The sequence below is a fragment of the Crotalus tigris genome, unplaced genomic scaffold, assembly GCF_016545835.1.
Source record: "Crotalus tigris isolate CLP2741 ecotype Arizona unplaced genomic scaffold, ASM1654583v1 scf7180000017887.1893490, whole genome shotgun sequence".
NCBI classification, from domain to species: domain Eukaryota; kingdom Metazoa; phylum Chordata; class Lepidosauria; order Squamata; family Viperidae; genus Crotalus; species Crotalus tigris.
In genome coordinates this window covers 937,242-963,480 of record NW_024096704.1, presented here as the reverse complement: position 1 = coordinate 963,480, position 26,239 = coordinate 937,242, and the positions used below count along the sequence as shown (strand labels likewise).

Genomic DNA, 26,239 nt, shown 5'->3' with positions numbered 1-26,239 from the left:
AGTTTAAAGATACCATAAGGATGCCATAATCAATACAAGTAATTTTTTTTAGCAACTGCCTCAGACAGCTCTTTACAAATATAACAACAATAAGTGGTAGTAACAGTAATAAAATATCTTTTTACAACCAATGCACTGCACCTAGAGTAATGCATGTCAGACGAAGAGTAACCCTTGTATTGCTGCACCAGAGAACTTTATCTGAATGAGATGGCAGCAACCCATAATCATCCAGGCATCTATTAGCTTTCAGTATATGGTTTGGTTATCAATCATGTCATTTAGCAACAATTTTTCCAGAAACAATTCTAGTTATTAAATAAGGACTACCTATAGTCTCAAAGGCTGCTGAAGGATTGAAGAGTGCCAGGATGAATGCACCAGCTTTATCCTAAGTTGTAAGCTGATTCATACACGCATTTTATACCATAGCTATCTTACTACATAGGTATATAAGCAGAAATGTTGAGATAAAGAGGTTCCAGAGGAACAGCGATTTTAATGTCCATTTTAATATATTGCCCCAAATAATCACTTAATTGCAGATTTTTTGTGCAATAGTAATTGCAGAATTACTATTGTCTTGGAAGATAGATCAACCATTTATTTATTTATTTATTTGTTTGTTTATTTAATTTGTTTGCCACCCATCTCACTGTGAGGTGGTTTTGTGCGGCTTACAACATTAAAAACAAGAAAAACGTAAACATACATACATACAAACATAAAAATATAGGTTATGACTAAAAGATGGGGAGGGAGCAGAATGTACAGGGAAAAGGTGGGATTTTGGGCGGAGCTTCTGAAATAGGTTTTATTGGGAATAAAGATGAAGAATTCAGTTCTTCTTGGCTGCTGCTTTCCTGATTGTTGCCAGGGCATTACTAAGTTCTTCACACTTTCTCTTGGCATGAATATAAGTTCCTACTCTTCTTTGTGAACTTCAGAGCTCTCTTTTGTTTGAAGACTTTGAGCAACTCCATTGCTCATCTCTCATGTGACACAAAACTGGACATTTCTCAGATCATGTCCCATACAAATTTGGTTTGTTGGATCAGCCACCCATGGTGTCCACACAGTGTCATGGTTTTTACACATTCTTGGTCACTTTGTGACCTTTGTTCAGATCTTTGTTCTGTTGCAAAGACAGCATATATGGAGTGAATTTCATATCTAGAACCAGAAAGTTATTTTCTCAGGTCAGCTTAGTGTTATCCTGAATATTTACTGTTTTGGTTTGGTTTGCTCTCAAAGCCATATAGTCTGGCCAATTTCCATAAGGAAATGAGATGATTCAATAATACTGATTGGCTTGTTGGAATAGCAAAGAGATGAAATTACCCTTTCTGCTTAAAAGATGCACAGCGGTAATATAATGAATGAGTTGGTCTAATCATCTGCTTTATGTAGTTGATGTAGTATAGAATATTCATTTTTGAATTGAATATTTTTGCAAAAAGGGTGCTGGACATAAATTTTCTACTTGCAAGCCCCATTATTTCTGCATCCTTGGATGTCTTTAGTTCATTTTTCTTGTAAACTAATCAGTTTCCCAAGTTCTGATTTCAGAATTCAGTTTGATTACTCAGAGACACTCTTCGGACAATTTTTCATGCTTTGCATCTCACATTCTGAAAGTTAGATGTGCCAAGATGTAACAATGCTGCTTTGAAAAGATTAGAGATAATAACTTTTAGGACACATTATACTAATTAATACCAGCTGTTAAGGAGGTACAGCCCTGAGGGAGGACCTAGCAGGAAAAAACTACTTATTTGGACTTTTCTTGGAGGTATTTGGTTAGCAACTATGGGAAGTGGCTGCTGGATTAGATGGATCTTTAGCTTAGTTCAGCAATACTTTTTGATGCAAAGCATTACAGTTTTTCCTGCTTTTTTATTCTCTAGAGCAGTGTTTCTCAACCTTGGCAACTTTAAGATGTATGGGTTTCAATTCCCAGAATTCTCCAGTCAGCATAGTGAAGTCCATACAAATTAAAATTTGCCAAGGTTGAGAAACACTGCTCTGGGTGACCCAGATTGAATGGAAGAGACCTGGAGGAAGTTGCATAGTAATTTTGCTATGAGCCAATATCTTCACTGGATGATTGGAATCTTCTTCCGGGGTTATGATTGTTGTTTTATTGTTTTCATTACTGTTGTTATAAACAATTTTACTTAAAGCAAGCATAAAGGAAATTTAAGAATGCTGATTTTTATTTATTTGATTTCTATAGTCACCCTTCTCAGTCAATGACTCTGGATAGCATACATGATAAAAACATAAAAATAATAAAACAATGCAAATAAATATACATGGTTGCCAAGTAAAAAATATTGCCATGGATGTTAATATAGTTCAGAAACAGGGCCATTAACATACTCAGGTTCCAACGCACATAACCAGACCTTCACAGTCTTACAAAAGTTGAACAGGGTCCAGACATCCTAATATCTGAAGGGAGAATGTTCCAGAGATTGGGGCTGCAGCATAGAAGCAGTTCGCACCATTTCGGCAGAACTGGTAGCTACTTTTTTGTTGCCTAGGCCCAGAATGGACTTCTGGAAGTGGCATCCACATAGAGAATCAGTTGTTCACATATTTGAATCCAACCACTGCATAGAAGGCACGTCTCCTGGTCCCTGAAAGCCAACGTGTCTTGGTTGATAGGACCCATAACATGCCCAGTTTCCAGACTGAATTGGATAAGTAGAAACAACTGGGAAAACACAGTCCTTAGGCAACTCAGCTTCAAGCCATGATGGGCTTTAAAGGTGATAACCAGCACCCTGAATTGCACTAAGGATCATGCTAGCACAATTTACCATTCTTTCAGTCACATTCTCCCATCAGCTTCCAAATGCTTTTCAAGGGCATCCCCACAAAGAACATGCTGCAATAATCCATGAGGGACTGTGAGCAGAGATTCCCAATCCAGGAAAGGGTACAGCTGGTGCACAACCTTAAGATGTGCAAAGGCCCTCTTGAGCCTGACTGCCACCTAATCTTGTAATAGAAGCTATGAGTCCAAGAAGATACCCCAGATTGTGCACTGGGTCCATATGGGGCAGTGCCACTCCATCTAAGAAACGATGGAACAACCTTATCACCAGAAGACCCAAATATCCAAGCCTCTCAGTCTTGCTGAGTTGAGTCGAAGCCCATTGCACCCTCCCAGCACTGTGATAGGACATTCACAGCATCACTCAGATGGCCCAGGGTGGAAATAGAAGGCTTGGATCACTTCACTTAGCACTTTCATGTAGGTGTTAATAAATAGAAGATGAGAGAGACCATAGGGTACCATACAACATAGGAGCCACAGGCTGGAATCTCTTCCCCCCTTCCCATCAACATGAACTGGAACAGACCCTGGTGAAGGACGAGAACCAGTTAGTTCTCCCTGTTTCATAGGAGCTTCCTTGCTTCAGCTCCTTGACTCTGGGCCAGAGTTCCCTAGACTGATGCTGCATGGGGAACCCAGCCGGACATGTCTCAGAGAGAGGAATCCCCACCTCCTGTCCCATCCAGGTCTCAGTAATGCATGCCAGGTCGGCCATTACTTCAACAATGAAGTCATGAATAAGAATGCCTTTATTGCAAGCTGGCCTCGCATTCACCAGCAGCAGCTCGCAACCCATGGTCTGATGGATGGTTACTATGGATTTAAAGGGCAGCCTTGCCTGCTTTGATGTTGAATCAGAAAGATCTGGCTTCTTATGCCGACTGAAAGCAAATGCTTGCATATGGTCTGAAAAAAATAAAACATTCTTTTCATTCCCTCCCACAGCTGCAGTTTCCTGTTACAAGCTGTGGTTTAATAAATATATTAAATAATAAAAAAAATAATTTGCTTGTATGCCCTTCTCCTTCCAGCTGGGGCCATGATACATGTGTGTGCTAATGTGAATTCTTTTTTTTCTTTTTTTAAAAAAAGAAAATAATAATTGCTGTTCCCCTTAGAATTCTTCTACACCCCCTCAACCTCCCAGCTGCAGATTTGAGCCCAATGGCACATTTCTTTCCAGCTTTTATTTACGAGGAAACTTCATTGCAAAAATCCAAATGCTACAAGTATCTCTTCCCAAGCAGGCACTGTTCATTCCCTGGGCTGCTAGTCAGAGCTTCCCAAAACGAATAAGAGGAACACTCCAGAAAGAGCCCTGAAGGGAAGCATTTTAAAGTGGGCAAAAGACTTAGAAATTTGCAACAGGCAATAATGCTGTTGCAAATTGTAACAAATGTGGCAAAACCGACATCTTCAACTGCCTTTGATTATGCTAATTCACGGTCTGAATTGCTCACATGAACATTATTCCTACATTGCTTTGAATAATTTGAACTTAAAGTCCCTCTTTCTTTTCAGCCAAACATAAAATTCAGCTCTTTAATTGAACCCAAAAGTTCCAAAGGCCACTTTCTATTGCCATGAGCTACTTGCCATCTTCACAAAGAGCTTGGATACATCACTTCATCAACTTTTGTTCTTGTCCAAAAGAGCATAAACATAATGTCCTTAGAATAACAATATTTTTGCCTTTTTACATGTTGGATGTGTGATATGAGCAATCTTTTCTTTACAAATATATATTTTTAGCAGATTGCATTATTGAAAATGGTGGTCAATCATCCTCCATTTGAAATTCTCTGTTTTAACTAGTAATTTACTAAAACTAGTAATCGTATCACAGATATGACAACGAACAAGAGCAATTTTAAAACTTGGTTGAATAACAATTTAGATCACTACACTTTTTATAAAATTATAAAATTTATTTCTAGAGGATCTTTTTTATTATTAAAAAGGCTGTTTCTACAAATCATTCTCTGGAAAGTTCTTTTTCTTTGTTCTTTCTAGCAAGTGCCAATACTGGTGTCAGTACAAAACCAATTTATTGAAAGAAATTTTTAATATACTGATTATTCTATATCTTCAGTTTGAATACTTTCTGTTCACAGTTCTGTGTAATATTCTAGTATGTTTTCAATAAAGCATTTGTAAGAAAGCATTTTTTTTTTACTCAGTGGTTGTATCTGATGTTATGAGCATCCAGAAATGAAAAAATGACTATAAAACGAAAAAAGTAAAAAAATAGCAAATCTCACAAAATCTTTAGTGATAATACAAAGATTGTGTGAGATTTAAATAAATGAGTTCATGGATTCTATTGTACTAAATCATGCTCATGTTAGAAATCTTTGTGAATAAGGTAGGTGATTTTGACAGAGAGAATTTCTCCTTGCAAAGAAGAAAATTGTAAAAATAAACTTATTCCCTTCCTTTCCTGTAAATTAAGTTTTCCCAAAGGTAAATATAAATTCCTAAGAGTAGATGGGCCTATTCAAGGGATTGATAAATGTCTGGATATCAATAGGCATCAATAAATAATAAAGGTTTGGTTGGTGTCAATTAATCTTTTGGAGGTCTCTATAGAGCTCCACGCCAGTGGCTAGCTCTAAAGTTAATATGGCCAGTGGAAAGATCGGTTGGATGGCCAACTGCCAGAAGGAACAGCCTTGAGTTGTCATTATTGTTGCTGTCATAATACTATTAGTTAAAGCAGTATTAATTTAATCAATTTCATGTAATAAAAATACATAATAGATGTTTGGAGGTGAAGAATCTGAAATTTCCAGAGGAATTGATGAGCTGAAGAGTCTGACTTTAACTCTTGTTTTAAAGAAGCTCTTTCAACTTTCAATATTATCTGCAAATTCAGAGTCCTCTTTTGCAAAAAGAAAGAAAGAAAGAAAGAGTCTAGATCAGCGGTTCTCAACCTATGGGTCGCGACCCCATTTGGGGTTGATCGACCTCTTTTGTGGGGTCGCCAAACGCGGCGATCCGCCATTTTGTCCCCTCCGGGGGCGCGCCGCACCTCCGGGGGGACAGGTGCCGTGCACGCGCGCTGCGCGTGGGGGCGGCGGCGCGCCTCCGGGGGGCGCCACCGCGCATGCGCACCGCGCGTGGGGGCGGCGGCGCGCCTCCGGGGGGTGCCACCACGCATGCGCACCACGCGTGGGGGCGGCGCCGCGCCTCCGGGGGTGGCGCCGCGCATGCGCGCCGCGTGCGGGGGCCCTGCCCCCATGCGTGCCCCGCGCGGGGGGTGGCGCCGCGCATGCGCGCTGCACGCGGGGGCCCCGCCCCCATGCGCGGCCACGCCGCGCATGCGCATAACGTTTGTGTGACGGGGGTCGCCGTCACACAAACGTTGAGAACCGCTGGTCTAGATCCAAATTACAGTTCTGACTGCTTGTTCTTTTCTTATGCTTTAACTTATATCTTCCCATTTTGTGCCTCTAATTCAAGGACAAAAAAAGATGAATTAGAATTTGTGATTGTACTGTTTTTTTCAAAGTGGCAACTGCATTTTTTAATAATAGGACATTTTTCATTGAAAAAAAAACCCTTATAATTTCAATGAACTCATCTTGTCCACTCATAAATGAAGATATGTTTAAAAATGAGTTTGTGTCATATTTTCAGGTGAACTACCTCAAATGACACATTTCTAAACTAATACAGGAACTTGGAAGTTATTCTTCTTTTCATAACATTCCAGTTTGTGACTCTAGATTTTAAGCCTTATTCAAAAGGTATAAAAAAGGTATATATTGTGGAAAATATTTTGCAAAGATTTCTTTTTAAAAAATCCCCACCAAGACTGGCTTTAAAATTGTAAAACAGATTATTCCAAGAAATAACTATTATTGATTTCAATTGTACTTTCTCCCTTATTACTCTGTATAGATCTGCACTCAACCTCTTGTTAAAATCAATAAGATTTTAAAAGTAAACATGCATAGGCTTTTGGGGTGCATCATTGTACTATAAACATAGGTAATTTATGAATACCACCATAGATGAGCTTCAAAATATTGGAGAGAAACAACCTAGAACTAAGGGAAAACTTCCTGACAGTTAGAATAATTAACCAGTGGAACAACCTGCCTCCAGAAGTGGTGAATGCTCCAACACTGGAAGTTTTTAAGAAGAGACTGGACAGCCATCTGTCCGAAATGGTGTAAGGTTTCCTGCCTGAGCAGGGGGTTGGACTTGATGACTTCCAAGGTCCCTTCCAACTTTATTATTATTATTATTATTATTATTATTATTATTATTATTATTATTATTATTATTATTCATCACACAGTCAGCCAGATGTTCAGACTGGATTTGGCATTTTGTCTAGGGATGTTATGTTGCAGGTGCTTGTCTGTTTGAATTCTGAAGTCCCAGAGCAGTTTAATTTTATCATTTTCTATGACTTTCTCTATTTTATATCCCACCAGCTTTCACTTACAGGCAAATGATATTTTTTGCAGATCTTCCAATGCACCATTGTTGCTACTTTGTTACTATTATTATTATTATTATTATTATTATTATTATTATTATTATTTATAATAATCTAACAATTAAACACAATTTTAGACTTCATAGGGAGCCATCTGACATGGGGTGGGGACCATTCCATAGGGTGCCAGTCACCACTCAAAGTCTTCATATATAGGCACCCGTTGACCTCACTTGACCTTTCCTTACTCACCTGATCTGAACTCACATCGTCTGAATGAAAGTTCTGCTTGAACTGAGCAGATTAGATGGATTGGTTCTGCCTCAGAAAGCTGCACCAAAGGTATTCAGGAGCCAAACCTTCAGGGCTTCAGTATTTTTGGCCACACTTTTGTGAATTCTTGTAAATGTCCCGTTAAATGTCAACAAAATACTTTCCAAATTTTCAGATCTTCCATGACTCTTCAGAAATTATCTGTGCTGGACATGGAAAATTACTAGTCCCCCCCTTTTTTAGATAATTGCAGTCAGCTTGTTGAATTATAGATGAACCAATAATTTAAAATTCTTTTCTAGCTGTTGCAAATTTTCATAGTGTCCGCTAGATGGTGTACATACTGAGATTAACGGAGCAAACGTGAACTGCAATAGAAGGAATGCAATCTGCAAAGAATCAGTAATCATGTTACTAAGGGGAATGAGGGTTTTGTTAAAAGAAGACAGAAGAATTCAACAGTTTTTCTTAAAAAAAGTTCCTATTAGGTAGCAAAATTTCCTTTCTTGACAATCATTATAATATCTAATTAAAGTTAATATTATTTTTTGTAATGTCCATGCATCAAAGAATTTGCAAGAATTATTACAGACTGTCAACAATACATTAATGAAGAGGACAAGGATCCAGGAAGGGATATGCAAACAAAAGCTGTCTTGCTTGATAAGTTTAGATGCATTATATCTTTACTTTCCATCTGAAGAAAACAATCAGTTTCAGCTAACAGCAGAAAAGGATTAAAAAGCAAAACAAAATCGGCACAATAATTAAAATAAATTTTGATTCATAAATGAGTGCAGACAATACTCTTTCATAAAGGCAGAGAGAATGGCAGCAAAGAACCTTTCCTGAAGGACAACATTTCATAGGTTGGGAGACGACCAAAGGGATTCACAATAAATCAGCTGTGATTTCTTCTAACATCACCTCAATTTCTCATCAAACATTTCTTGAGAGTGTTTGCAGGGCCCAAACTGGACTCCCCACTGCCATCATCAACTTGCTGAGCTTCAGCTGATTGCACTCATTGTCAGCAACTGCCTGTTCTTCTGTCACCCCAAGGAATGGGCTATTTTCTCTTTCAAAAAACCACTCAGAATGAATCATGTTGGAAACAAATGCTTTTCATCACACACTTCTAATTTAAAAGATATTACATTTGTAAAAGAAACATAACTAAGAGGTAAACAGAAAATCAAATGTAACATTCCCAGAAATAACAATTTGTGCTGTTTCTTTCGATGTCTCTTCATCTTATTTCCTTTGTTTCCGCCTATTCTTCAATTTCATTTCAGAATAAACAGAGCTCCCCAGAAACAAAAAGAATAAACTTATGCTAATATGTTTATATTATTATTAACATTATATTATTTTACTAATATAATATATTATTTCTTTATTAGTTAATATATTATACTAATAATTATATAAAGCCATGCTTGAAAATTTCAGAGCAATTTACAAAACAGTCATTCTCTTCCCCCCCCCCAAAAAAAGCTGCTTAAGCTTCAATAGGTATTTTCATTCAAATTGCTTTATTTCATTTTTGGGGGAGTCAACTTGTGTCAAATATGGTTGTAGTGCTAAACCACATTTATATATATAGAAACATACAATGTGCATAAAAATGTATGGATTTTTATGCAATTTTTTTGGCCATATTTGTAAAAGGTACAGAAATGGGACCAGTCAGAATTTATAATTAAGATAGTCATCCCGTCCTCAGACTATATAGATCTATATTAGATAATTATTTTTATAATGGATTTCCCTCTGCTAACTTGGCTAATCCTGATTCTGTAATGACTATGGAATTCTAGAAGCTGGATATTAGCCAGAACAAATAAGGATGTCCTAGAGGACAGGGTGGATATTTCAGTGATAATAAATACTGAACATAAATGTATAAAGAACATTATTTGCAGACATATGGGTAGCTTAAAACCATTTATCTGTACAATCCTAAGCACACTGTAGCTTGTACAAAAAGGAGCAAATGAACCTGTTATATCTTTAAAACTTCCATGAATATGCAAGCAAGCTAGAATAATGTAAATAAGAAAAATTGCTAAAAGGTTAAAACTGGAAAACATATTAATTTTATGTGCTTTCCAGAAACTTGCTTTGAATTCTGCAAAGAAATTGCATAGAAGCCTGAGGAAAGCTATTATGAAATCCAAAAGTGGTTGCAATTGGTCACCTTGTAGGAGAGATGGGCAGCATAAACTTTTACTCAATAAATAAATGAGAAGACCTAAAACAAAGTTCTGGACATCTATTCTGCTTTTATTGATAGTAACAGTTGCCAAGTGTTCCTTTTCTTAGGACATTAAGTTAGTATTTTCTTTGCAATATGGCCAACTCATTTAATATCTTTCCCTGATTTTGTCAGTATAACAAGTCTATCAAGGAGAGAAGGCTGCCTTCTAGTTCAGCATATAGTATAATTAGTGCTTTCTGAACAATACCCATATATTGAAAACCACACTTGTCAGTTGCTATTTGGAACATTTCTTTAGAACAGTAGTTCTCAACCTTTTTAATGCCGTGACCCCCAACTGGTCGTAAGTCGAGGACTACTCAACCGGTCGTAAGTCGAGGACTACTCAACTGGTGCAGCACTGTTTGCAGAATGGGACTTTTGGCGGGCTCAGCAGGGCAGAGACAGCCTGGACAATTCCTATTGGCTTTTGAAAGCCAATAGAATTAGACTCTATCCAAGAGAGTCTATTCTATTGGCTTTCAAAAGCCAATAGAATAAAAGGGAGTAGCACAGCTAAGGAAAAGGGGAAAAAATGGCGGACTGCGTTGTTTGGTGACCCCTGTGAAATGGTCATTCGACCCCAAATGGGGTCCCGACCCACAGGTTGAGAACCACTGCTTTAGAACATCTCCAATGTTTTCTTTCATAAACTCCCGAATATTTTATTTATTAATATATGTCAATTACAGAGTACACTTTTAGGTAGAAAATTACTATGTCAGCCTGTTTCTTAAACAATTAAATCAATTTGTCGCGCTGTTGGTGAGTCTTGTTACGGCTGCTGATATCTGTTCTTCCTCTTTAGAGGCCAATAGAAAGTAAGAGATGAAACCTGATGTCATAATCTAACTTTTTACAGCCAAGGCCTATGAAATTGTAAAAAGAAAGAATGCTATGGGATATAATATGAACAGTTCCATTTTCAGAAAGCTGGGACAAAAATTAAATAAATAAGTAACTGTAATAAATCTCTGAAGACTTTTATAGCCTTTTGTAAAAGCCCTAAATGCTGATGCTTTATTTTTTTTAATAATATGACATATTGAACTAAGCTAACTGAATTGTTTATGAAAAAAATAGTCCACAGATTACAATCATTCCAATATCTGTATATGTACATGTGTATATGTATATATTCACTATCCACTTTTAATAATGGATAATTTGTACATTAACATCAGGACTATAATTTAACGTAACCTTTTCTTTACTAACCTTCAAATACTTGTTGAAATTGTGGGTTGAAGTTTATAACATTTGACATAGAAAAATATCGATTTGATATTGTACTATAAACTAAAAAATAAGGGGCACAAACTATTTTGGCTGTCTGGATTTTTTTTTCATTCCACAAAACATAACTCACAGAAATTCTAGTCAACATTGGTTGGACAAAAGGTTTTTCTGAATTCAGTGCTTCAGAAAAAGGTTTAGCTTAGAGACAAAATGTCTGCCCTGGACATGAAAATTCTCCTGTTAAAATAAACAGATAGACAGTAAAATGAGTGATCTTTGTGAAAGCTGTCTGGAGTATTCAGGTCAGGGAGACAAAATTTCTCCTCAGATCATCCCAAAATGTGTCAACTTTGCAAGCTGTGCATGATGGAGAAAGTTATTTAATTGGGTAAGGCTGATATAGATACATGGGTCTAGATCTGAAAAATAGCCTTGCTTTGTTTTTAATTTAGCATTTTATGTTAACATTAAATGATATGGGACAGTAAGCTAGAATATGTATGTTTTTGTAGCATCTTCAGCATATATAGAACACAGAATTCTTCTGATCCATCACAGTGATCTGGAACATCATGGTCACATAATTCTAGAATAATAGTAAGAACAATATTTTTGTTACATTATATGGCATAGAGATAAACATTATATGGGAGTTCATGATATAGTTCAAGAGGGAAATAAAACTGGAAAATATTTATTAATATGGTTCTGAAATTAAAATCAACCTCAAAAAAATTAGCAAAGGGGTAGGCTGCTGTATACCTAAATTGTTTCAAATAGTTCATTTAATGCATATTTTATTTGCTGAGGTAAGGAATTATTTTAGTTTAGATTATTTTGAAGATCTTTGTTTTAAAATAGCCTATGCATCTTGAGAAAATAAATCACACTACAATTGTTTTCTTCAGTGTAGAATATTTCAAATGACTTATTCCAGAATAAAACCTTGTGGCCAACTTTTAGAAAGATTGCACAAAAGGATTTTCAAATGATAGTGATAATATTGTTGATGAGGAAGCCTAAAATATGCTGATGATAATTGCAAGGTTAGAAATGATTAATGTAATTTCAACTCAAAGTAATACATCAATATAATGATGAAGCTTGTGGTCTGGTACCTTATGTTAAATTTGTTGAAGAAAACATCTATTTGTCAATATTTTCCTTTAGGTATCTTTGCCTTGAAGTTGATTTGGATTGGACAATTCTTCAAATAAAAACTATATTTAAAGATAATTTAAACAGAAATTCTCAATCCCATAGGGGACAGATCGCAATGTGAAGAAGTTTCTTGCTGATGGAGCAAGAAAACTAGGAGATAGAAGAGCTTATTTGATTGGATCATGCCCTAAATATTTACTTGTAACTAGATTAGGAATCAATAATTTTTCAGGTTCTGAGTGTCATTTCCAAAGTTACAGACACCAAAATTTTAAATGAAAAATGACTGAAACTTTACAAGATCATAGCCTCAAATATGAATGCTAAACTCTCACATGATTTTATATGACAACATTGAACTAAGAATCAGAGTGATTGGGAGGTGGATGACATATAGATTTTAATCACAATCAACAACTTGTTTGGTCTTTATTTAAGGTCAAATTAGTACGTTAGTTCTATTAGACTGTGTACTCCATACATAGGTTCATATAATAGTTTCAGGGGATTCTTAGCAAAAAGCTTTCTAATAGGCTGGTTCCTGTATTAGTTGGCCATCGACTTGCCTACAGCTGTAGTAGCAGATGAATTTGAGGTATCATCTTACTTTATATTTCGCACAGAACTTTAGATGCTCTGCCAAAGGTTTTGGAGAAAGTTAAAAAATAAACTCAAATACCTGGCCACCCATTATGGAGATTCCATAGCACATATTCACATTACTAATCTTGTGCCTGAAATAGTGTCTCTTTTAAAGCTGTCTTCTCATGGGCAGCAGGGCATGTGCAGACTTTTTATGCTAGATTGATTGATTATAATATTTCAACATGCCTTATCTTCAAACTCCTGTCCCAAGGCTCTTCTCTTGATAACTGTCAGATTCCCCATCTCCCCTAATAGTTAAAAACTGGCAGAATTGGCAGACTAACATATTGCAAAGTATCAGGCTTCTGTTATCAATTCATTATTTTACCTTCCAGGAATCTGGCCAAAAATAACGTTTCAAAAATCAATGTTCCATCATGTGGTAAGTAGGCCCAACTTCTACCTTGAGTGTAGGTTATCGGGTGTAAATGTCTTTTATTTTAAATGCACTAGTTTTCCTATTGGTAAAGAGGCAGTTTTGGATCGTATCATTGTCCTTGTAATAATAATTTGGGGAATGGAGTTCTTAATTGTTTTGTGAAAACAATAATGAAACTCTGAATTTCAAAGGTATTAACTTCTCTGGAAGAAAGTAAGAATTTGGAGAGATTTGATTTGTCTTGCAAACATTTCCAAAGCACCTGAAGGCAGGACAAGAAGCAACGGGTGGAAACTAATCAAGGAGAGAAGCAACCTAGAACTAAGGAGAAACTTCCTGACAGTGAGAACAATTACTCAGTGGAACAGCTTGCCTCCAGAAGCAGTAAATGCTCCAACACTGGAAGTTTTTAAGAAGAGACTGGACAGCCACTTGTCCGAAATGGTGTAGGGTTTCCTGCCTGAGCAGGGGGTTGGACTAGATGACCTCCAAGGTCCCTTCCAACTTTACTAATATGAACATTTACTATTTTTTTAATCACATATCCACCTTTCTTATAGGCAGTCTATTTAATTAGCTTCATATAAGCAGTGGGGATTTTTCTGAGAATATTAAAGTTTAGCACTGGAAGAAGCTAAAATATGTGTTTGAGTAATTCCTCTCCAAGAAGTTAATAGCCTGATTTTTCTGCACACCTAAAAGCCAGGTTAATTTGGGGTAGATAAGGAAGCTTTGACCTTTAACAGGATGGCTTTAAATTCATTTTTGCCACTCAACTAACTTTTTGCTCTCTTACCTGCTTATTTTTTGAAGGGATTTTGTGTATGGAATGTGTTCTGGAACATACTTGTTCCTGAGCTCTTCTGACAGCTTTTAGAAATTGCTGGTGACTCCCAAAAGATATGTAATTTTAGAAACAGCAGCCTGATGCTAAACATCCCCACCTGTTCTCCATTATCTCCCTTCAAACGAAAACAATGTTTGGCTAAAGTTACAAACTAATGGAACCCATTTTCACTAAATAGGTACATTTGGTCATATGTAATTTGGTAGCTCATAAAAGGCAAAAAATACAGAGAATGTCTTCAAACAGAGAGAAGGAAATGAAATGAATTCCCCCACTCCACAGCTGTAATTCTCATTCCACTTATATGAAAGAACAATCCCATTGAAGTCAATGGGAATTGTTTCCAAATACATATGTTTTTGGATGCTGATGAAATCAAGCCTAATCTCTATTAATATATAGAGCAAGAATGGAAGAAGGATTTATCCAGGGGTCATAAATAATTGCATGTTCCCCAATTCTCTTCTACATAAGCTCATTCTAATGCAGGAAGTACCATGACCTCTTTTTTGCTTGATAACTTGAAAACGTATGCTGCAATGAAAAATGGATGGGATATTTCCTTGTTTCCTATACAGTATGAACTTTTCCTGGGAAAGTTAACACCTTATTGGGCAACAAGGCTATAGGACTATGTATTACAACCAAGATAAAAATAAATTAGATATTGCCATTTATTTAATGCTGCAATAAATACAACCCCTAAATACTAAGATTGTAGCAGTTGAAACTTTCAAGATCAACTGCTAACATTTTGTGGCAAGTTTCCTACATTCATTCATTTCAAATTTGATGAAATCCCACTTTAATCAAACAAATTTGGACAGCTAGTATGGCATCAGAACAAAAACCCAAAATTAAGAATAGTTGTAAAAAATTTGTTGTAAAAAGCTTGACTGGGGGCTAATGTTAAGATGACTAACTTTTTTACAATGAAAAGGAGGACACAAATAAATTGAAGAAAAAAATATCGTAAATAAAAGAAACATTTTATTCATTGCAACAATAATACAGACAACTTGCACGTGCAAAGTTTGCCAGCCGGGTGTTTTGGCATGCTAAGCAGCAATTCCTATTGGCTTTCGAAAGCCAATAGTGGGAGTAGCACAGCTCATGCAAAAGTTGAAAAAAAAACATCAAAAAAAGGTGCCGGAATGCCGTTCTGAGCGTTCTATGAGGGGGAAAAAAAGCCCTGCAGATTAGTCTTCAAATATCGAAAAGGAGGACATGAAGGAGGACACTTTTTGAAGGAGGACAGAACTTACAAAAGGAGGACTGTCCTCCCTAAAGGACGATGGTTGGTCACCTTACTAATGTAGATTCCTGTGCCCAGAACTTTGAGCTTTAAAATCTTTTGTATGACTCTAAATAAAAAGCTAATATATAAAAAGCATAAATCCAGGAAGCTTCAAGGATTTAAATAAAGGTTGAATATTGGGATGAGATTTATTATTAAACAGACTGCCATTGTCTCAAGCTGTAGATGCTCAAAGGTGGCAGCAAAGTTTTATGCACTACATTACTTGCCCTGTAGTCCTTGAACTAGTCTGCTGCCATAGAGAATGCTGTCCCATTGCCAATGTAAAGAAAGAGTCATGTGCCAGTATTAGATAGCTTTGTACACAAAAGAGAAAGTAATTCCATCTTGTTTTAGCTTCAGATTGTCTCCACCAAATATCAGAGACAATATGAATAGTATATGCAGAATAGTCATAATAAAACAAGATTGCACTCTTTAACAGATCAGATAGATGACTAAGGGGGCTGGAGGCTAAAGCATATGAAGAACAGTTGCAAGAACTGGGTATGGATAATCTAGTGAAAAGAAGGACCAGGGGTGACATGATAGCAGTGTTCCAAAATTTAAGGGGCTGTCACAGAGAGGAGAGAGAGTTAACCTATTTTCCCAAAGGACAAACAAGGAATAATGGATGGAAACTGATCAAGGAGAGATTCCACCTAGAAATAAGGAGAAATTTTCTGACAGTGAGAACAATCAATTAATGGAACAACTTGCCTTCAGAGGTTGTGGGTGCTTCATCACTGGGAGCTTTCAAGAAAAAACTGGACAGTCACTTGTCAAAAATGGTATAGGGTCTCCTCTTGAGCAGGGGATTGGACTAGATGACTTACAAGGTCCCTTCCAATTCTGTTATTCTGTTTACTGTATAAGCAACCAAATGCAGCCTCAAGTCTAATTTCAAAGCTGTTTTGAATGGATAGAGTTTAGTACTCTAGCCTCTTCTAACACCAAAGAAGAGAAGGCAAATGAAAAGAATTAGAAAGAGAAGGAATAAGCGGCCAAATTCATTTTTTTTTCCTGCCTCCCCCTCCAACATTTGGTTTAGTTCTGGGCATCATTGACATATACAGTATTGTGGCTCCTTACTATGAAGATGTTATCCTCAAAAAACAAATAACAAAAGATTGTCTTTCTCCTTTTTACATCATGTCTTCCATGTCAACCTTATGGCCAGAGGACATCTGAAATGGAAAACTGGCAATTTGCCCTCCTTGCCCTCTCTACCTCTGCCCTGCTCCATATTTGCAGTCCAGCAGGAACTTGCAGGTTTCTTTTATACAAAGAGGATGCTCATTCTCATGGGCTCAAGTTTGAACACTAAGCAGAAAAAAAATGTTCATTATTCTATAGGGACCATTTTTAAGCATGCTTTTTATTCTTGACCAGAAGCTCAGAAAACTCAGACAATATAAAGTCTAAAAATAGATGTTGGATTGTAGTGTGAAGAAGGCTTCAAAGAAGATGCACAATTTTAACACTGTTGATGGTATTGTCAGATATCGTTTGTATCCCATTAAAATTTCCTTGCAATCCTCACATGTGAATGGAATTACAGCACAATGACCCCTTTTCAAAGTTTTAAATAAAATAACAAATAAATGTACTGCCAAATTTTTGTAGGCATCTTTGAGGATTGAACACACAATGAGCTGCATGGACAATAGGGCCACCCGCTACACAAGAAGGAAAGGATGACCAGTGTGAAAAAAAAAACTTTAATGAATATTTATTCTACAAAGAAGCAGACTTTAGTCTGATGTTATGCCAAACCTAGAGGATTTAGTGTTTTAAAACAAAAGGAACAGAAAAGGAAAAGATTTAACTATGGACTACTTTTTAAGACATCCAAGTGGAAAGATGAGGTTCCTATATGAAAAAAAAAAGTTTTTTCAAGAAAGTCAGGATATTGAAGCAGATCAAAGGGTTATTGTAAAGTAAGACAAGGCAGATGCTAAAATGTATTGAAAAGGCCATTGCAGTGGAGGTCATAATATCTATTATGTGCAAACACCTTTTGCTTCTAATTTCATTGATGGATTTGAAATGTCTATCCTAAAACATTTTAAGAATTAGCAATAAAAACCTAAAACAATATCATAATAACATTTTAAAAATCTGCTCATTTGAATGAAATATTTACTTTACTGTAATAATATAGTCGTAATAATTATGTTATGCCTTCTTTTAATTAATACAATTATATTTCATAATGGTGAGCAAGCTCATGGTATCCTTAAGACAAACATTTATGGAAAGCTATGGAAGATTGTATTTAATTCCAAACATCTTTAAAGAGACCTGGCTGAATATGGATTGCAACTAAACTTTTATTGTAATGAAGGAGAGGAAGTCCTTAACAACAAATTGATAGGCTCAGAATGAGTAGGAAAGATGGTATAAAATTTGTATTCAATTCATGTTCAGTTCTCTGGGACATTTTTTGCATACCCCTTTCTCTTTGATACTTTAGTCTCCCTGTTTGCATGTTCACACAACCCATTCACAGAAGTCCCAAAGGAGGCAAATTAACTTTCTTGTTTTTCTTTGAAGATGTTTCAATTCTCATCCTAGAAGCTTCTCCAGCTCTGACTGGATGGTGCGGAATGGAAGAATTTATAATCCTTGCAGACAGCTGGTCATTTGCATTCTTTTAGAGAGTTGTTGAGGCCACCTGGAAGTTTATTTGTGTCATCAGTTGTTGAGGCCACCTGAGCAGTGCAAATGGGTGTGGGGCCTTCTTAGAACTGCTGAAAGGACTATGTTGTAGACTGGAGATAGATGATGTCATATCTCTCCCCCTCTGTGAGAGAGGGTTGTTCAGTTTTGACATAGATGGACTCTGATCCTTTTTTCAAACCAACGGTCCTCTCTATCCAAAATGTGAACTTTTCTGTTTTCAAAAGAGTGACCTTTGTCTTTTAAATGCTGAATCTTGTCCTGATTGGTTTGTTTTTCTATGTTGTGCCATGCATTTATGAAGTGGTTGTTTTGTTTCCCCAATGTACAAGTCTGCACATGGCTCACTGCATTGTACTGCATATACCGGTTGCTTAGTTTGTCCCTGGGTGTTTTATACTTGGGGTGGACAAGCTTCTGCCTTAGTATATTCATGGGTTTGAAGTATGCATATATGTTGTGTTGGCTGAAGAATCTGGTGAGCTTTTCTGATATTCCTGCAATGCATGGAATGACAAGGTTGCTTCATTTATTGTTTTCTTCTTTGTTATGGAACAGTTCCTGCCAGGTCTTTATGGTCAACATAAAATTTGCTACCCCAATTACTAACCTTATTCTCCTCTGTTCCAAGTTAATGACTTCCTTTAAGATTTTCTATACCATGTAACTGTCACTATAGGGGGATGATGTTCCAGCGGTTAAAGATGTTGAGCTTGTCAGCTGGAAAGTTAACAGCCCAGGTTTGAGATCCAAGCACTGTACAATAGGGTGAGCTCCTGTTACTTGCTCCAGCTCCTGCCCACCTAGCAGTTTGAAAGCATGCAAATGTAAGTAAATAAATACTGTAGATACCACTTTGTTGGGAAGGTAACAGCATTCCGTGCGCCTTGACACATAATTATGCTGGCCACGTGACCATGGAAATTTCTTCAAATAATGATGGTTTCATTGTCTAAGAAAAAGAGATGAGCATCGCCCCAAGATTCAGACATACTGGACAGGGCAAACTTTTTTCTTCTTTGTAACTATCATTAGTTGTTGCTAGTATCAGTTTAAGAAAAGAAATGCTATTTTAAAACCCCTCCAGCCAAAAACAAAAAGGCTTTTCTCATTAGCTGTAGATGAGATATAGGCAATATCATGGGAATAATTGAGAAAATAGTAATTCTCAAAACATTGGCCAAGTGAAAAGAGAAAAGCTATTCTATATCCCAGTTAAGGTTAATGTTGATTAATGAAGCCTTTCTGGGATCTCTTTTCAAATATTTTGAGAAAACTGCCCATTTTCTAGACACTGGGGCATAATCATAATTTCTATTTTTCAGAAAGGGTCAAAGCTGACTTCCCTATTACCGACCAAGTAATCTCTTAAATATATCTAGAATCTGATTGGATTACAGTGATTAATAGAGGCTTCCTCAATAGATTGATGGTTACTTTTCTTCCTATATAAATGGCATGATCTGGGGATGAAGTTTATTCTGCAAAGGCAACTTCTTGTTATACAGAAAGGACTTAAAGAAGGTTGTAGCTTCTTAATTGGTATTCAAATTATTTAAGTTTGAAGCCTTAAAATTAGCCAATCATTTCTTATTAAGCAGTGATGATCCCATGGTCCTACTATGATCTATTTTTTCTTTCCATGGTCCTACTATCATCTTTTTTTCTTAATCACTCTTAAACAATATTGTGCTGCTTCTCACACTGTAATCATTTACAAAAGAACAACAGTTCTGGCTTTCCTAATAAACTCAAAGATGCAGAAAAATATTAATGATCATGATATCAATAAATTTAAAACTCTTAAACAGCATTGACACCTACATTGTCTTATGCACGAAAAATCAGGACCACACATGAAATTCCAATTAAACTCATTTATTACTAATCTTGCCTATGCACAGGTGTCTACTCCACTAACAGTAAAGACTGTCTTGGTGTTAGAAAGGGTCAAAGAAATTCAAGAAGGGTTGGACTTTGTGGCTACATAGAGACTGGAGGCTGATTCCTCTTTTAACTTTTTACATGGGATTATATCTTACTAATCTACTATATATGAGGATATATAGTAGATTCTGATTCTGCACATTATACATTTTTTTTAAAAAGGCATTGACCACTTGACAGACCACTTGACAAGATATTAGACTTAAATATAAATGTAAAATATATAGTATCACATCCAATATAACTTTTGCATTATGTTCATTTTCAGCTTTAGTCTCATTAAGTGACAGTTAGAAGTAACCATTAGACATAAATAAGTTTTTAATTCCTAGTGTGAATGCAACACTGTACTGCGCTGTAAATAAGAGATGTGGCACTATTTCCCCTTTAAAAATTAAAAAGAACTGTTTGTATAGCACAAATTTGTATAATACAAATTATAATAACATTGTTTCATTGTGGCTTAGCAAGGAAAAAAATCTAGTCATGCCAGGAATATTAAGGTTACAATAAATCAGAGACACTAAATGAGGTTAAAGAAAATAAGAATATAACAAGTCAGGTCAATGTGGATCACGTTATGGTAACTCAAGTCTAACAAAGTGGCTGGTATCAAAATAAGTCAAGTTGGAATAAATCAGTAAATGACAAATCAAATCAAGGTCAGTCAATTTCCCATTTATATAGTTATATCTGGTTCTATTGAGCAATGATCAGGACCTTGGATAGATCCCAATGGGTTCTGCTAGCTTAAGTGATAGAAAGAGGTCTCATTGAAGAACCAGAATCATCTTAAAGGTTGAAAAAGGCCAGCCACTTGCTCCACCCCTGCCTTAAAAACTGTCTGTAGCTAATTTATACTTTAGAAGAAAATGGTGCTACATAAAATACTACCAATCCTGAGACAGCCATGCATTTAGATGTTCAAGAGGTTTTGACAACCTGCAAATTATTCAGACCTGAAGCTACAAAAGCTGGGCAGGAGCTGAATGCAAAGAATATGAGTTTTAGTTTGCTAATTTTTGATATCCGGTTGAACATAGTAATCTCTAATTTGCTTTTTCTCTTGTATTTATTTTGCTTGTCCTTTGGAATTTGATTTTGAAAATACACATGGGCAAAATAATTTTCACATACTGCTAATAGAGTTAAGGGAACCATAATAGTTTCCATTCAGTACTGACTCACAAAAAATCACGCTATTTCCATATAATGAAAGCAGGAAATAACTGCAGATCATCAGGAAGAACAATGAAATCTTATGACTGGAATAGATATCCACTAGAGGCAAAACTGAAATCATCAGGATCATTTTCACTGGATTAATATATTATCTTATGTCCCCAGCGGCCCTTACTTTTCACAATATACCAGCAGTTTGTGATTATTTTTTATCTTTTAAAATGAATTAATTGTTCACATGTATATAATACAATAGTGTGCAGATTTGAATAAAGATATGCAGAAGGAATACTTTGAACTGGGATGAAGAATTATCTACTAAAGATAAATAGCAGAACCTCCATAGCTCATTCCCATGGATTATAATAAAGATTAAAAATATTTCTCTGAGGCTTTAAAGATGAATTTGGCAATTTGGAATCAATACCAACTGAAATAACACGTATATTTGCTTAATCTTATGTCATTTTGCGTTTATTCATTGTGGAGAGGAATTAAATACCATGAAAACCACTGTGCCTCTCTTCCATGAACAATATTCCTTTTAGCTTCTACGTATAGTAGAAATACTTAAAATATCCTCAGTATAGGATCCTATCATTTTCAAAATGTCATTATATGTAACATTTTAATACTTGCCACTTTAAATGGGGAAAGTAACACAGTGGCACTTTATGCATTCTTACATTCTCTGCATAGATATTTTACAAATTACAAATATTTATCAAATGTGTAGCACCTTAAAACAGCCTTATTTCCTACGTATTGTAAGTAATATAAATATATATTTATTAGCATATTAATTATTTAATAATTGCATCTTTATTAACATGCATCTTTGTTTATGAAATATATGTTATAGGATACAAATATGGATCCAATAATTTGCGTAAAAATACGCCATGCAATATTTGTTAGGATGTGAGAGTTGCATAAAAAACCCCCAACAACTTAATTAATAGCAGCATATTTAGCAAGGATAATTGTTTATGCAATCAAACTGAATAAGATAATTAGTGTAGTCCATTAATGCTGGAACTGATACTATTTTAAGAATTAATATCAGATGTGGGTTCACATACCTATTTTACCTCCTTCAGTGCAACTTTTTAATCCTGTTCGTGGTTATAAAATTTTAAGCTCTGAGGAGGCACAGGGACACACATATCACTTTTATCCTTCCATGCTTAACTTTTCTAGGAGACATGGGGGTAAGTTCCAAGGGTGTCTACAAGCTATTTCATTTGGTAACAGTCCCATTGGAAATGTATGTGCATATACAAACATGCTGAGAAAGCCAGGACAGTCATGTGAAACTAACAAAAAAAGTGTCTGCTTTCAGGTTTGAAAAAGAGTTGCTTCGTTTGCACTAATTATGCAAAGCATCTCTTTTGAATGTTTTGCACAACTCTGTTAGACTCTGTTTGTGTGCCTGTCTTTTTCATTGCAGTAGTAGAGGGGATAGCAGTATGGTTCACTGTTTTATAAATGTGATTAATGCCATTAGTAGTTTATGTATGTTGTTAACTTTCACTCTGTTAGATTAAGAGAGAGTTTTCAAACAGCAGATCATTTTAAAGTTCTATGCAGAGATATAAAGTAAAAGGTTTTCAGGCACTCACTTGGGAAAGTGACTCCCGTTTTCTGTCAAGACAAAGCCTTCTTGGACCCTTCTTCTAGGATCACAATGTACTAGCCGTTTTCAAGAGGCATAAACATAAAATGAAGAAAGAAGCTCCAAAAAAATAGTGTCTAACATTGTGTTGATAGTATCAAAGGCTTTTAATGAACCGTAACAATTCTGAGGGAGTTGTAAGAAAAGCCAGAAATCCTGGATGCAAATAACATCTAGTTTAGTCTAGTTTAGTTTACCACTTTGAAATGTTAGTAGTAACAAAATGTGGATAATTGAAAAAGAATTTTGCGGGGTTCAAAAGCTTATGTGTTCCCACCAGCAGAACATGTTACAGAATTGACTCACTAACTGTTCTTGCATAACAAGTGTGCCTCCTATTTGATTATATAGTACTGTTGTCGTGTCAACTTACTTTTAACTTCTATATATTTTGCATTTTTCTAGAATTATGGAATCACATAATATATATGCATAGTAAATTTCCTGCCAAAAAGTATATCATTAATAATAAAATCACCATCCGTCAATTGCAAAAGGCAGCTTTATTTATAATAGCTTACATGTTGTGTCAATATCTTTAACACTATCAAATAACAATATCTGTCTATTCCAGGTCCTTGGAAATGACTCAATAGGTGGATAAAAATACCAAATGTAGTCTAAACATCTGGCTGACTATGCCACCAACCATAATATATTATGATTGCCCACTCCAAAAGGACTCTAATAACGTAACCGAATCTGTATTCTTAGACTTCATAAGTTTCTGTGATGTAATATGGCCAGCAGTGATGTGCTTAAAAATTGCAATATTGATTTCAATATGTTAAAGATACACAGGGGAAGGAGAAGAAAACATCAGTGGGGCAGATATGAAATGAAAAAAAATGAAATTATCAACACTGTCAATTTCAAAGCTGGTTTGACCTGAGAAATGAAATTGCTTTAAATTAAGTTAAGTCAGCTGTTTAATTCAGTATTTATATATGCATAGGTTCATTCATGGAGTTATGAATTACGAGATTTTACTAGTTCAAGCATTGTGAATCTTAAAATACTTTTGTGAATAAAAAATATTACTGACAGAAAGCAATGGTTTTAGCATGAGAGTGGCACCCTTCTGGGAAAATGAAGTATAACAGAAAATATAACTCTTGATGCGAGTCAGATATCCTCTCAGCAACATTCCTAAGAAAGATGAAGTTGGAGATAGGTGCTTCCTTATAAACAACTTATGTGCTGTACTATGTAAAGATTCAAAAAAACCCCCAAACCCTCAGAAATTAATTTATTCAAAGAAGTTTGAAACAGCCCCAAATAACAGCTGATTCTCTTAAATTCAGCTTGTTGGAACACAGACAAAATCTACCCCATCTAGATAAGGCTCATAAAATTTTTAGAAGTAAGATATTTTCTTGATGCCTTTTTGTCTCATACAGGTTTTTTTAAAAAAGAAACTAATCTATAGACATATATGTCTATTTATCTGCAATATTTCTATCTTTAACACTCCCTTGTAATTTTTCACATTAAGAAGTGCCCTAGTGGTATTCTGAAACCAAAATGGCTCTCATGCTAAATTTTGATCAAAGATCAAAGGGAGCTGCAATAAATTTCCTTGACTGCTTTAACTGTAGGGATTTTTTTTTTTTGCCAAATCATGGCTTCTTAGAGAAGGAAAGATTTACGGGAGAGAATTGATATGCATTTTTGTCTACAGATATGAAATAAGATAAAATCTGCAGCTTAACTGATTATGAATGCAGAGATTCACTTTTAAGCAAAGGACCACTTATGAATATACTGGCATGTGAAGCTCTCCTATATTGCTATGGGAAAATTAGACTTTTTTTAAAAAAAATTATTGAATAACAGAAAAAGAAAAAAAATTAAAAACATTGCACATGGTACCGTATATGCCGGCGTATTAGGCGACCCGGCGTATAAGACGACCCCCGTCTTTATCGCCAAGTCACCTTCCTAGAACGTCGTCTTATACGGCGGAAACTACCAGTATTTCCGGCGTATAAGACGACTCGGCGTATAAGACGACCCCCATCTTTGGCGCTGAGTTTAACGCTTCCGGAAGTCGTCTTATACGCCGGCATATACGGTAAATCAGATTTGACAAACATCTCAGTTCATATTCACAATTAATTACTAATAAAAACTCTATACAATAACATCACTCTAATCTCAATCTTAACTTATCTCATTACAATGACTTCCATATTTTTTCCCCCACCATCTATAAAATTAGTTCCAAATTTGGTAAAAATCCGTTTCATCCTGATTTTTAAGTCTTTTAGTTAACCTATCTAATTCTGCGCAGTGCATAATTTTATGAATTAAGATTTCCTCACTAGGTATAGCTGTAGCTTTCCAGTTTTGAGCGAATACAATTCTTGCCGCTGTAACCACATGAGTGAACACATACATATCCTCTTTACTAACATTTTTTTCAAGAATTCCTAACAACAATGTCTCAGGCTTATACTGAATGTTTTGCATACTCATTTCTGTTACCCATTCCCAAACCATACGCCAATATCCCTGTGCTTCCTTACATGACCACCAAACATGAAGAAAAGTGCCCCTTTCTTTTTTGCATTTCCAACACAAAGATGAGTGTCCTTTGTACATTTTGGCTAATCTTGCTGGAGGGAGATGCCATCTGTAAATCATCTTATACGAATTTTCTTTATATGATGACGCCAATGTAATTTTATTATTTCGCATCCATACCTGTTGCCATTGATCCAAATTAATGTTGACTCCTAGATCTATTGCCCATGTCACCATTGTTTCTTTAACCTGTTCTTCAAATAGCCTGTACTCCAATAGGTGTTTGTAAATATTCTTTATTTGTTTTTTTTTCGGACCAAGCAGAATTTTATCTAGCCCCGTATCTTGTCTATAAATACCCATTCATGTTTGTCTTTCAAATATCTTGCTTGGATCTGGAGGTAAGACCACCACTCTATCTCTATTCCTTGTTGTCTTAACTCTTGTTTAGATTTTAAAAGACCCTTTTCTGTCAAAATGTCTTTATACCTGATAACCTTATCTTTCCTGAGCAAATTGGGGTATATAACTGCCTCCAATGGCGATAACCAAGTCGGGATCTTTGTATAATATTGAGATTTGACAGTATTCCAACTTTTAATTAACCCTTGCCGGACCTTGTGTTTTAAAAAATATTGGTGGTTTCTACTTTGCCCCTTCCACATATGAGCATGCCATCCCCGCTGAAGATCATAACCCTCTAACTGAATACATCTTTGATTCTCTAAGGATATCCAATCTCTAATCCAAGACAGGGCCACGGCTAAGTAATATAATTCCCAATCAGGGAAGCCTAAACCACCCCTTTCCTTGGCATCTTGTAAAGCCTTT

At 35.8% G+C, this 26,239-nt stretch overlaps 1 protein-coding gene across 1 annotated transcript in view; it reads left to right on the top strand.

Annotated features, from left to right (window-relative positions):
• Window positions 1–26,239, top strand: part of DKK2 (dickkopf WNT signaling pathway inhibitor 2) — a 55,764-nt gene that overhangs the window by 20,456 nt on the left and 9,069 nt on the right. The gene's annotated exons all lie outside the window — the stretch shown is intronic.